A 14,177-nucleotide genomic window follows, 5' to 3' on the forward strand; every position below is an offset into this window, starting at 1 on the left:
GCGATCTCGCAGGCTGATGATAGGACCCAACACTACTGTAGCATATTTACTCACCCTCCATGGATCCTAGGTGTATGTGACTTCCTTCTTTCAGATGAATGCAATCTGAGTTATATTAAATTTTATCCTGGCACTCCCAAGCTTTAGAACGGCATTGACGAGTGTTTCTCCTCATCAATAAAAAGTGCCTCACACGGCTCCGGGGGGTTAATAAAGGTATACCCTACTATCAACAACTAATTAATCTGTATCTAAACTTTTAAACGTCAAGCTTATACAACCCTGCTGAAACAGCTAAAACCATCCTAAGCTGGTTGGCTGGTCTTAGCTGGTTTAAGCTGGAAGTAGCTGGTTTTAGATGTTTAGATGTAGAATGTTTACTAAAGTACTAAATATGCATACAGTCATGTCCAAAAATATAGACACCCTTGCAATTCTGTCAGAAAATGCAACACTTCTCTCAGAAAATTGTTCCAATTGCAAATGTTTTGGTATTCACATACTTATTGTTTTTGTTTGTCAAACTTGATAAATTTTACACAGAACTCAAAAATGGACCGGACAAAATTATTGGCACCATGTTAAAATGGTAAGAAATAATTGCTTTTCAAGCATGTGATGCTCCTGTAATTTGTATTTAGACACACCTGTGGCAAGTAACAAGTGTGGGTAATATAATAATCACACTTGCAACCAGTTAAAATTGAGAAAAGTTGACTCAACCTTTGTGTTGTGTGTCACACTGAGCATGGAGAAAAGGAAGAAGTGTAAAGAGTTGTGTGTGGACTTGACAGAAAACATTGTGGGAAAACATGGACAATCTCAAGACTACAAGTCCATCTCCAGAGATCTTAATGTTCCTGTGTCCACTGTGTGCAATATCATCAAGAGGTTTACAGCCCATGGCTCTGTAGCTAACCTCCCTGGATGTGGACAGAAGAGCAAAATGAATGAAAAATTACAATGAAGGATTGTTCGAATAGTGGAAAAAAGAACCCCGATTAACTTCCAAACAGATTCAAGCTGATCTGCAGACATGGGGTACAACAGTGTCAACTCACACTATGCGTCGCCATCTGAATAAAAACGGACGCTATGGTAGGAGACCCAGGAGGACACCACTGCTGACACAAAGGCATCAAAAAGCAAGACTGGAGTTTGCCAAAACTTATGTGAAAAACCACAATCCTTCTGGGAGAACATACTGTGGACAGATGAGACAAAAGTAGAGCTATTTGGTAAAGGGCATCATGGCACTGTTTACAGGAAAAGAAATGAGGCCTTCAAAGTCCCAATCAAGCATGGTGGAGGTTCAAAGTTGTTTTGGGGTTGCTTTGCTGCTTCTGGCACTGGATGCCTTCACTGTGTGAACGGTATCATGAAATCTCATGATTACCAAAGAATTTTGGCTCGCAACATAGTAGCCAGTGCGTCTATATGAACTACTCCACCAGAGGTCATGGGTCTTCCAGCAGGACAATGACCTGAAACACTTCAAAAAAACACCCAGAAATGGTTCAAACAAAGCGCTGGAGAGTTCTGAAATGGCCAGCAATGAGTCCAGATCTGAATCCCACAGAACACCTGTGGAGAGATCTCAAAACAGCAGTTGGGAGAAGGCATCCTTCAAATCTGAATGACCTACAGCAGAGCAGTTTGCAAAAGAAGAGTGGTCCAAAATTCCAGTAGAGAGGTGTAAGAAACACATTCATGGTTACAGGAAGCAACTGATTTCAGTTCTTTTTTCCAAAGGGGGTGCTACCAAATATTAAGGGTGATTAAGTTAAGGGTGCCAATAATTTTGTCCAGTGCATTTTTTTGGGTTCTGTGTGGAATTGTACCAGATTTGACTTTTTTTCTCTGTTTTTTTGTGTGTGTGTGTGTGTGTGTTTTGTTGTTCCAATGCAAACAACATCAAAAAACAAACAAACATGTGAGTACCAGTGACTGTAACCATGACCATGGCTGTAAATGTAAATAGTAAATGATGTAATGCTTGTATTTGATTTTCCAGGTTTCATTTTCTACCTTTTAAATTCACACACATAATGACAGATTTGTGAATTTTAGAATAAACTGAGAAATTTTCATAAATTCTGCTAAAATTATGGATATATCTATCTAACAAAATATGATCAGCTGTCCTGTAAAGAAATCTTCTCAGCGTGACCTCAAAAAGACAGCAGAGGGCAGTAATGCATCTGTGCATAACAAGAACCTGTTTTAAGATCTTGTGGTTACACAAGCTATTGCTTATGTGATTATTTAACATAAATATGTTTTTCACTTGACTACAAACCATTTAAGATTAAAATCAGCGCAGAAGATGGTTTATAATTTAATACCTTCACTGTAATAGTTTCATTCACGGACGCTGGCATTCAGTAGCAGCTCTATTCAGCTTTCCTAAAACAACTAGTCAGCCAATTCAATCAATCAGCTGTATTGTTGTTAAAAGATGGAAACACATGAATGGAAGTTTAAACCCAGTACAAAGTTAACATCTTGTAAACACAGGCTATATCAGAAACATACCATGTTAACGGTGAGGCTTGTCAACAAAGAAAAAAAAAGAAACCAAACGAAACATTGTTTTTCAGATAGAGCTGTGCGAATTCTTTCAAGCACCAAAGTCAAGCTTGTTCCTATGATGTAAACAACATAAATAGCACTGATTACCACAGTGCCGATCAAAGCCTCTATAGATCCGTGGGTCTAATACAATGCTGTAAGAAAACAAACAAACTACCCCACGCAGAGACGGCGCAGGTGCACTCATTGACCCGGGCACAGTCTGCCCTGCTTATTTCAACCCACAGTTGGGAAAACACCTTCAGATGTGCTAGGACGGTCAGCATCAACAAACACGCTTCAGACAAAAGCCGAGCGGGACGGAGGACTCCTACACACTCAGGACCGCTTCCCTGACGCCACACACCAGTGATGACCCATCACGTTAGTCAGAAGCACACATATCCACGCCAGTCGATTTAAGAAATAAACAGAAAATACTGTACTGCATCCACGCCTCCCGGAGTAATTAGTGGAGTCATAGTGCCCATGATCCCAGAGGCCCAAGAGGTGGTGGGGGAAGCTCAGAGCTGGTGGAAAGGAAAGGGGATGGCCGGCTTCCTGAGGAAAAAGCATCGTCTTTTGCGCTCCAAAACAACTCAGGAAGTGACCATAGCTAGTCCCGGGCTTCAGACGTGCTTTCAGTTGGACGACAGCACATGTACAGTGAGTTACTCTCCGAGTCGGACACTTACAGTCATTGCCTGATAAACTAACACACAAACACATACACAGATACGAAACCTCTGGGACACTGTGATGTCCCTGCTCTGAGACGTTTAGGGATTTACCATCGCTGCCATACAAGGTAAGAGGAACCTTTTTCTGCTTTGACAGGGCTTTTTGATTTTTTACAGGTTCGAAATTGCTGAAACGACAGGTGGAGGCACATTTAGTACTTTAGTTGTAGTAGTTTAAATGAATGTCATGGGGTTCAGCTGGTTCTCTTGGGTGAAGAGGGCTATTCTGGTGTCTGAGGTCTCGGTGGCGTTAATATACATTAGTGCCAAGTACACCTCAGTCTTCACTTTGTGTACACTTCTTGTATTAATACGAAACTGGAAAGCTCCTTTGAGCTTTTTAATTGTAGAATATTACATCTTGATTTATTTAGCATGGCCCATGTTATGATGTTCACATGCGTCAGGTACTGATTCTTATTAAATCACTTTTTTGGACATCTTGTCTCAAAAGAGTGCACAGAAATCAAGGATGGGTCTTTGTAATTAGATGGTTTTTAACTAGTTTTACTTCATTTGACTTTGGTGACCCAACTGATACTAAAAAATGTTAAACAACAACAACAACAACAACAAATCGTTAAAATCAAACATTAAAATATATTCATGTTACCACAAACTGCTTTTTGTGAAAAACAGTGTGATTTTACTTGAATAAGTAATTAGTCAGACTTATATGTTTTTTTGACCCTGTGTAGTTTTGTTCTCTTTTGAGGGTTTTTATTTGACTAGTTTCTGCCAGTTCATAAATAAATATGCCATAGATCGGTGGCTCTTAGTCAAAGGCCAGGGCCCACTAGAGGGCATCAGCAAACTTCCAGCACAACTCAATAAGTCTTAAAATTATTTAAATCACATAATCTTACTTAAAAAGCTAAAATCAGTAAAAAATAAAGCTGGCATCATATTTTTATTTAACATTGAACTGACAATATATAACAAAACCAGATCAAACTACAGTGCAGAAAGCAAAACAAATTATTAAATCAATTATGATTAAATTAAAACTAATATTAGTTTCGATTAGAAAAACACTATACACTCCTCTCTTTTTGTAGCTGATAAGAGTTTTATTTTTATATCATAACTTGCATATTTATGTTTTTGTTTTTCCATGTGAGCAACCAAATAAATAAACAGATATAAAATAATAACAGATAAAAATGGAATAAATAATAAATATTTTACACACAACATTTATACATATTTTATAACTTTCTTTTTACTAGTATATATGGGTCTAAATAAATAACACGTAATAATTGTATTTTTACCGTATGTATTTATAAATTATATTGTATACAAAAATAAATACCTTGTAAGACGATACTTTATAAATAAATAAATAAATATAAAATAATAACTGATAAATAATATAATAAATAATAGAAAGTAAGTATTTTACACATAATATTTTATACATATTTATAATTATTGTTTTTTTTTTTTTTTACCAGAATATAATGGTCTTAAATAAATTAATTAATTAATAACGTGAAGTAAATATTTTACACATAGTATTTTATGCACATTTATAATAATTGTATTTTTACCAGAATATATGAGTTTGTGGAAATGATATTTTATAAATAAATAAATACTTTATAATACAGTATTATAATATGGTAATTCGTATATATATATATATTGCCATTTTTTTTTAATTAAAAAAAAAGCTGTTTTTTACGTTCTGTTAAAGCAGAATGAATTATACACTGCCGTTCAAAGAAGAAGAAAAAAATAACGTAAAATTGTGAAATATTATTACAGTTTAAAATAATGGTTTTCAATTTTAATATATTTTAAAATAAAATTTATTCCTGTGATGCAAAGCTGAATTTTCATTATCATTACTCCAGTCATCAGCGTCACATGATCCTTCAGAAATCATTCTAATATGCCGATTTATTACTTTTATTATCAATGTTGGAAACAGTTGTGATACTTTTTTGGAACCTGTGTTTTTTGTTTTCAGGATTCTTTGATGAATAAAAAATACAAAGAACAGCATTTATTCAAAATAGAAATCTTATCTAACAATATGAGTCTTTGCTATCACTTTTTATCAATTTAACACATCCTTGCTGAATAAAAGTATTAGTTTCTTTCAAAACTTCTTTCGAAAGAATAAAAATTTACTGACCACATTTTTTTAAATGGTAGTTTAAATAGAAAAAAAATCTATTTTAAATAGCTGCTGTTCGTTTAAACTCTTTATTTATTGAAGAATCCTGAAAAAAGTATCATAGGTTTAAAATATTAAACAGCAACATTGAAAATAAAGCAGCATATTAGAATGATTTCTGAAGGATGCGAGTTTTACATTGAAATAATATTTCAAAATATTACTGTTTTTTCTGGATGAGCATAAGAAACGTCTTTAAAAAAACATTAAAAATCAGAGTCATGCATTTAATACACAATCCAGCTGGCATAACATCAGGTTAGAATACTACAATCAGCATTATACAGACTGAAAAAATTACAAAAGCTGTCCATTTCAAAAGGTACTAATACATAACATCATTACTACTAATACTAATATGTATTTTTTACTGATATGTACCTCGATTGACCTTCGCCCCAGCGACAGCTTTTGCGCCTTTTTTCTGAAAGTGTACAAGTGAATGAAAACAACACCTGCGCCAGGAGTAAACAGACAGTGCTGATGACAGAAAACACATGAACAGCGATAACGTGACGACCGTAAAACCCTGGGATAGACAAAGCCATGCCATAATCAATCCTTCCTCACACGCTGACTGATATCTTCCCCGCAAACCTCTTAAATTAGCTTTAACCTGACCCGCTCAATGTAAAAGGTTACACTTGTGACGTCCTCCCAGTCCATTCCCGTTTGCAGATGCCCACATTACAGCGAAACGGAACCAGGATGCTACCAGCTAAAACGGGTCCTATAAAGGATGACCCCTGTTCCTCTGTTGGCATCCACCGCGCTGGAGCGTGTCAGTAAGGCTGCGGCTGATTGCCCGCTGTGGTCAGAGCTGCTGTTCTAGTGGCATGACTTAGAGCCCTTCTCTCAGCACAGATGCAGAGGGCTTTTCCTGTGGTCCATATGGAGCAGCATTGCAGGATGCAGGCAGGCTGTGATTGGACCATCCCCTGCTGACCCCTCATTCAGGTGCCAGTGAGAAGTTGCATAATAGTGGTGACAAACAGGGATATGAGCACAACACTTTAGGAGAGAAACCAGGAATAGTGTGTTTTACTGTAATGACAGTAAAGATTGTACAAGCAACAAACAGATATTTGAGGTTCTTTTAAAAGGAGTTGTAATGTCCTTATTTAAACACATTTTAAAATAGTTTAAATGATATAATTATACTATTTTTACAGTATATATATATATATATATATATATATAAATGTCTCGTTCAAATACACAAGTTTTGTGGATTTTAAAAGTGTAAATTATGTAATTTTAAGACGAGATTTAATAATAAATAAAAATTATAATATACAAATCTTAAAAAATATACAATCTAAAGAAATAAATACACGTGTATCTGTATTCTTAATGAATTAATTATTATAATACATTATTTGATTATTATATTTTACTATAAAAATATACTATACTTTACACTTTATATTAAATAAATATATAGATATAAAATAATAATACATAAATAATAGAATAAATATTTTACACATAATATTTTATACTTCTTTATAATAATTGTATTTTTATTGTATTTCTAATTTGTAAATAAATAAATACTTTATAATACAATACTAATAAATAAATAAAACAGATAAATAATAAATAATAGAAAGTAAATATTTAAAACATAATATTTCATACATATTTATAATAATTGTATTTTTGCTGGTATATATGGGTCTTTATAAAAGATATTTAATAAATAAATGAACACTTTATAATGTGATACTAATAAAAAATAAATAAACATAAATAACAGAACAAACAATAAATAATAGAAAGTAAATATTTTAAACATAATATTTTATACATATTTATAATAATTGTATTTTTGCTGGTATGTATGGGTCTTTATAAATGATAAATAAATAAATAATAGAACACATAATAAATAATAGAAATTCAATCTTTTAAAGATAATATTTTATAAAATTTTTATAATAATTATATATTTACTCGTACGTATGGGTCTTTATAAATGATATTTTATGAAATAAATAAATACTTCATAATATGATACTTCATAAATACATAAATCAGTCAATCAAACAAACACACAAATAAATAAATAAATAAATGTTTGTCTAACTGTACTCTCAATGATCTGTAAAAATGTACACATTTTAATTATTATAATATTTATTTAATTATTATAATAAAAATATGCTCATTTTATATTAAATATATAAATAATAAAGAAAAAAAATGATAGATAAATAATGGAATAAATATGGAATCTCATAATAATTATGAGAAAGCAAATATTTTTTAAACTGTTTTTACTGGTATAAATGGATATGCTCATTTTATATTAAATATATAAATAATAAAGAAAAAAAATGATAGATAAATAATGGAATAAATATGGAATCTCATAATAATTATGAGAAAGCAAATATTTTTTAAACTGTTTTTACTGGTATAAATGGATCTTTATAAATGATATTTTATACATAAAAATACTTTATAATATGATAAATATATAACAGATAAATAATAGATTAAATAATAAATAATAGAAAGTAAATATTTTACTATAATATTTTATACATAATTATAATAATTGTATTTTTAACTGGTATATATGGGTCTCTATAAATTAAATTTTGTAAATAAACACTTCATAATACCATATTTCATAAATACATCAATAAATAAATATACTAACGTATAAATAATAGAACAAAAATAAATATTAGAAAGTAAATATTTTACACATAATATTTTATACCTATTTATAATAACTGTATTTTTACCAGTATACATGTGCCATTATATTTTAGAAAGAGGATGATCCTCATGTTTGGTTTATATTTATGTGATTTTATTGAAAATGCATCAAGTGCCATAATTGTCCATTAAATTTAAACAAACATTTGACAAAAATCTGAAAAACACAAAATATTACTAAAGCATGTCAAATAAAACACGGGCCAGATTGTCCTTTTACACCACTTGGGCCGTTGGGAAATATTTGTAACTTCGCCAAGGTGAACGTCGTAGGCAGAGCAGGAGCAAAGGATGCACCAGCAAACACACACAACAATGACAAAGTTAATGTTATGCGGTACTATTTCCTGCTCCCCAAGCCAAGAATTCACCCCAGTTTGCAGCTTCTCTTTATACAGTCCCTCTTTATTCAGTGCTCGTCTTAGATGTGGCGCCAATTGTGGTTTCCTGATGCGCTTTTGCCCCCTGACAATCAACAGGAACAAGCATATGATGTCCTTGTTTGGTCTCAACTTAAAACATAGCATGTATCTCATAATTAATTAGCAGGGAGGTCAAGGTGGACATGAGAAAGTACGTCTAGTAGATAAGTGAGAGCTGCAAAAACAAAAAACAGAAGAAAAATGCTTGAACTCCGACCTTTGTGCAGCCCGAATGTACAAATTCCCCAGATTTGATCAGCCCAACTGGTCAGCGCTCTCGTTTTTGTAAAAGAAATATGAGTTAAATAGCCATGCCAAATTTTTGACCTCTACAAACATCGCTGAGGTTCACAGGAGGCGTGACACGCACGGCAATCCTTTGTTTATGCATCAGCGAATAAGCTTTTCTGTACTGTTTATCATATTGTTGAAGGAAACACATTTCATAATACTTATATGGGCTGCCAAGATGCTTACGAAAACAAATGTTTGGAGAAGCTCGCACTCCTCTAACATGCTTAGTTTCTTTTATTCAGTTGCAATGTGCCCTCCATGACGCACTCCAGGGCCATTTCTATTGTTCAGACAAAACTATACGCATTCGTCTGACTTCCCCTTGGCACGTGTGCTGTCTGATTGTTTTGTGAAATATAAAAATGTTAATCAGGAACTGCACTTACGACACGGTTTGATCAGCTACCTGGATGCGCGGCCATATTGGAGATACTCGGATGTAAACAATAGGAAAACAAATGTGGAAGCTGCTAAATCATAGAAAGATTAATAAGCAGGAAAGGGACGATATTTTGACAAACTAAAGTTAATAGGTGGTAAAGATACATACGAGCAGTATTAATTAAGATATTAGCCTAATATTTTACCTACCTGACCAGAATTAATAAGAGCAAACATGAAAGTTGTCAAAATTCTTGCCCTGGAAATCCTGTTTGAGTTTGGCCAACCACACACGCCTTTTGTTCCTCACACAGCTTTTTGCACTTTTCTTCTTGATTTGTTATAAGTTTTGGCAGGCTATAGTACCAAATGTTCTTCCAAGTCTGACCTATTAGTACAGCCCAAAACATGACAAATATTCACCAATTTCAGCTGCAATAAACAGCAAAATTTGCTAGCTTCGTTTGGTTCAGTAGCATTGTTTACATTCTGTGCCGCCGTTATTCTGTGCCGATTGATGAGGCGTCGTGAAATCGCTCATAAGGCTATTTATAAATAAATAAACACTCTATTTTTTATTTTTATTTTATCTATTTAAAATTTAACTAGTGCTATACAATGTATATAACTTATAGTTTTGTCTGCCTTTGTTCATTTAAAGCCTGTACAATTTTTTTTTTACTTTTATTAATACAAAAAGACGATTGCAAGCGGCATTGTAAAAAAAAAAAAAAAAAAAAAAAAAAAAATTATATATATATATATATATATAATGGGTTTTTTTATTCGTTTCACTAACATTTAGACAATAAAATTGAATAAAACGTCAACAATAAAACGGCTAGCTAGTTTAAATTATTTATTTATTTATTTATTTTAAAGTTAAGGATGACCCGAATACATACATGTGAATGATTTTAAACTATTTAATGTGTTCTTAAAGTCTTTATAATTAATATTTTTTTTCTTTTAGAATTTATTTTAAATATAAATGTGACTTTTTCTTTTTTACATTCTCAAATGACAAACTGACAAACTTAAAAAAAATAATAAATATTTATTTATTTATTTTAAAGTATATACATACATATAATGATTTTAAACTATTTAATAAAGTCTTTATATAATGTTTTTTTAATTCGTTTCACTAACATTTAGACAATAAAATTGAATAAAACGTCAACAATAAAACGGCTAGCTAGTTTAAATTATTTATTTATTTATTTATTTATTTATTTTAAAGTTAAGGATGACCCGAATACATACATGTGAATGATTTTAAACTATTTAATGTGTTCTTAAAGTCTTTATAATTAATATTTTTTTCTTTTAGAATTTATTTTAAATATAAATGTGACTTTTTCTTTTTTACATTCTTAAATGACAAACTTAAAAATAATATATATATATACATTTTATGAACATATAAACATTTTGGTCCACTTGCTCTTGTGTGCTTGCAGCTTAATGTGCGTTTTCTCTTAGTCCAGCCCACAAAAAAGTAAAAGTCCTGACACAGCGCAGCTCCAGATCACTTGCTCTGAACGGCTGGCTTTGGTGACGTTCCTCGATTTTAATTATTATCTCATTATTTCATTCAAATATTTTTCCTTCTGGGTGCTGACATGAAGACCGATCGACATGGACTCTGTAAGTTGTTATTTCTCCTTAGTTAATCTAAAGTGTTAAATTTCCCCTGACCTGCAGAGTTTAATTAGCTCTCGTGTGTCATTTGTAACCATGTTAATCTCTGTGGAGAATTTACCGCCTGTGATACTGTAATAGCGCTGGCGTTTTTATTGTTTACAACTCTGGATTTGATCAGAACTAAATGAATGAAATATTGGGGTATGTTATTACAGTGTTGAATATTTGTTTTAAAATAAGAGAGTTAAAGTGGGGAACGGAGGATTAACGCTTATAAATATATTACAAAATATCTATAATGTTTTTAAATTAGCCATTTTTTCTGAGTGAAACTAATACATCTCATATTGACTAAACTGAATACAAAGTCAGTAGTTAGTTGTCCCTACTGTCCTTCAGTACAAACCTCATTTACACATCTTTTTTTTTGCAACTTCGTCACATGACAATGCAAAAAAAAAAAAGAAAAAAAAGAAAAGAAATAGTTCGGCTGAATTCTAAACTAGCTGACTTAATACTTTTCTCTTCCTGCTTATTAAGTAAAATGTTTATCCTTCCCGTTTAAAAAAAGAAAGAAAGATTCCATCCTCATTCACTGAAAATCTCATAAGGTCATCTAACATTGTTCTCCTGGTGTGCAGTTAAAGATTTACTCCCAAGAGAAAGATAATATATCCAGGAAAAGCACAAGCCTTTATAGCAGGGCATATTCCAATGTCAAGATGGACGACTAAGATTTGCTAATGTTCGTTACGTCAAAACAAGTAACCTGACCTTGTTGTACCCATATAATGCTGTGCTTGTGTTGAGTTCATCTGTAATATAGTGGTGATGAATGATGGCATGAGGGACCCTTTTAACACTTCTATCCTCAATCACTTTTGTGGCTTCAACGACACACAAACTCAAATCTATCTATCTATCTATCTGTCTATCTATCTGTCTAAACAATAGTATTGCACGATACATATCTTATATTCGACCAGATCTAATGTTTTTATTTTTCCAATTAAAACACTCATAATCCGTTCTCTAAATTTCACTGGACCTGTTTGAGATCACGTGCTTGCATTACCCCATGATTTCAGGAGCACTGAAACTTCACCTTGGGGAAAGTCATTGGGAGGTTGTCTTTGGCTCTCTCAAGCATTCCAGTGCTTTTCCTTTAACCAGAGCCTGAAACCCAAGGGCTATAACAGAAGCAGTGCCTTTGTCTGTCATATATTAAAACTAGTCCTTCCTCTGTTTGAGTGTAACTCACTGCCCATCCCTGCTAAGAGACAGGATAACGATAGACTTTGAACCGTACTGGCACTGCTGTCTGTGCTTCCACATAATTTTGAAATGGTAGATGCAGATGAGAAGGATTATGGTGCGAACAGAGCGAGACTAAGCTTAGATTTCACAAGATTTTGGTATTTTGGCATCCTCCAGAAACCATCTTTGACACGAATCAAAAAGTACAAACAAGAATAGTTTTTGAAAGAAAAAATGCTACAGAGAAACCTATAAATTGGTCTACTGTTGTTTACCACATGCAGTGAAAAACTAAAAAGTTTAAAAGTTCAACAATTTTCAACCATTATTGTATTATTACAGTGTCTGTAGTATGAATTAACAATGTGAATAAATTTTCCGTCTACTGAAGTCTCAAAACGGGTCAGACTTTTGAAAGCTTTAGGGTTTTTGTAAAAACCACAGATCATACTTCTGCATTTTTGTATCCCTGCTCATGGATAATCTGATCAAGCCTAATGCGTTATGGGCGGTGAAGTTTTCTTACCTTTTTTCATCACAGCCCTTTTTCTCTGTTTTCTCTAGTTATGTAGCACTGAAAAAAATAAAATAAATAAAAATCATGTTTCTACTGCATAGACAGCTAATTTGTATTAAAACGTGGCTTATCAGTGGTGAATTGCCCTGTTAATATCACATTATATGTAATCCTACTGAAAAATACTATCAAACTGATGGTTTTAGCAAGTAAAATTATATAATTCACTGTTAAAAAAGCCATTCCCTTAAGTCCCTGTGACACATCGCATATGATTATATGTTATTTAAATAATTTTATTTCTTATTTTTATTCTTTTATCAGTACTGTACATTAGAGTGTTTTGTGTTACATCTATTTAAGTAATGTTCATTGCATTATTTTATATTTAATATTTTGTCTTTGTTGTAAAAATATACAGGCACCAATATGTCACTGTATTTTCTACAGTGAATTTCTGGCAATCACTATGGAAGCCCATTTCTGCCACTGATTAAAAATTTAAAGAAGATAATTGTGACTTTTTATCTTGCAATTCTGATTTTTGTATATTTTTTCTCAGAATTGCATGATACAAATTTGCAATTCTGACTTTTTTCTCAGAATTGTGAGATATGAACTCGCAATTGTGGGAAAAAAATCAAAATGGCGAGATTTAAATTCGCAATTCTGACTTTTTTCCTCAGAATTGCAAGTTTACATCTCTTAACGCAATTGTTATTAAGTTTAAAGTATAAAGAGCTATTAAGTCAGAACTGTGAGATATAAGCTCACAATTCTGAGAAAACATCAGTTTTTTTCCCCCTCAGAATTGGCAATTTGAATCAGTTGTGTCAGATATTATATCAGAATTGCGAGATATAAACTCGTAATTGCAACAACAACAACAAAAAAAAGTCAGAATTGCAAGATACAAACATGCAGTTCTGAGGTAAAAAAAAATTAGGATTGCAAATTTGTATCTCACAATTTTGTGAAAAAAAGTCAGAATTACGAAATTTAAACTTGCTATTGCAGGAAAAAATGTCATAATTGTAACATCGATTCACGATTTTTCATCAGATGTTTGTACACACTGGATATCAAACGTGCCAGTATGTATTTTGTATGGGTAGTCCTGACTCCTGACTCCTGACTCAAGAAATCAGTGTTTTAACTTCCTAATAAATCAAAAATATTTTACATTTCCCATTAGTGATGTGCCTAAATCCAAATACTGTGATCGGAAAGGAAATGACCAGTACTACGGAACCCCTAAAGGGAATAAATATGAGATGGAAGGAAAAATATATTTCAATCTTTTCTCTCGCAATTATATTGTTTGGTAATTATGCTGCATATAAACTGCAGGAATCAGGGAGCTGGTATTAATATGCGGCACATTGAATTCGCTTTTGAACACACGCCTGCTTTTTACTTTCACTTTCGAGATT

At 32.4% G+C, this 14,177-nt stretch overlaps 1 protein-coding gene across 2 annotated transcripts in view; it reads left to right on the forward strand.

Moving 5' to 3' along the window:
• Window positions 1–3,206: 3,206 nt before the first annotated feature.
• The window catches only part of exoc3l2b (exocyst complex component 3-like 2b), a 46,101-nt gene continuing 35,130 nt past the window's right edge, over window positions 3,207–14,177 (forward strand). The window contains exon 1 of one of the 2 annotated variants that reach the window (XM_051129519.1): window positions 3,207–3,379. The gene's annotated coding sequence lies outside the window, so the exon portion shown is untranslated. Of the gene's footprint in view, window positions 3,380–10,813; window positions 10,974–14,177 lie in introns of those variants that run through there. The other variant, XM_051129518.1, reaches the window with a different exon arrangement.

This window comes from Labeo rohita, chromosome 15 (assembly GCF_022985175.1).
Source record: "Labeo rohita strain BAU-BD-2019 chromosome 15, IGBB_LRoh.1.0, whole genome shotgun sequence".
Classification (NCBI taxonomy): Eukaryota; Metazoa; Chordata; class Actinopteri; order Cypriniformes; family Cyprinidae; genus Labeo; species Labeo rohita.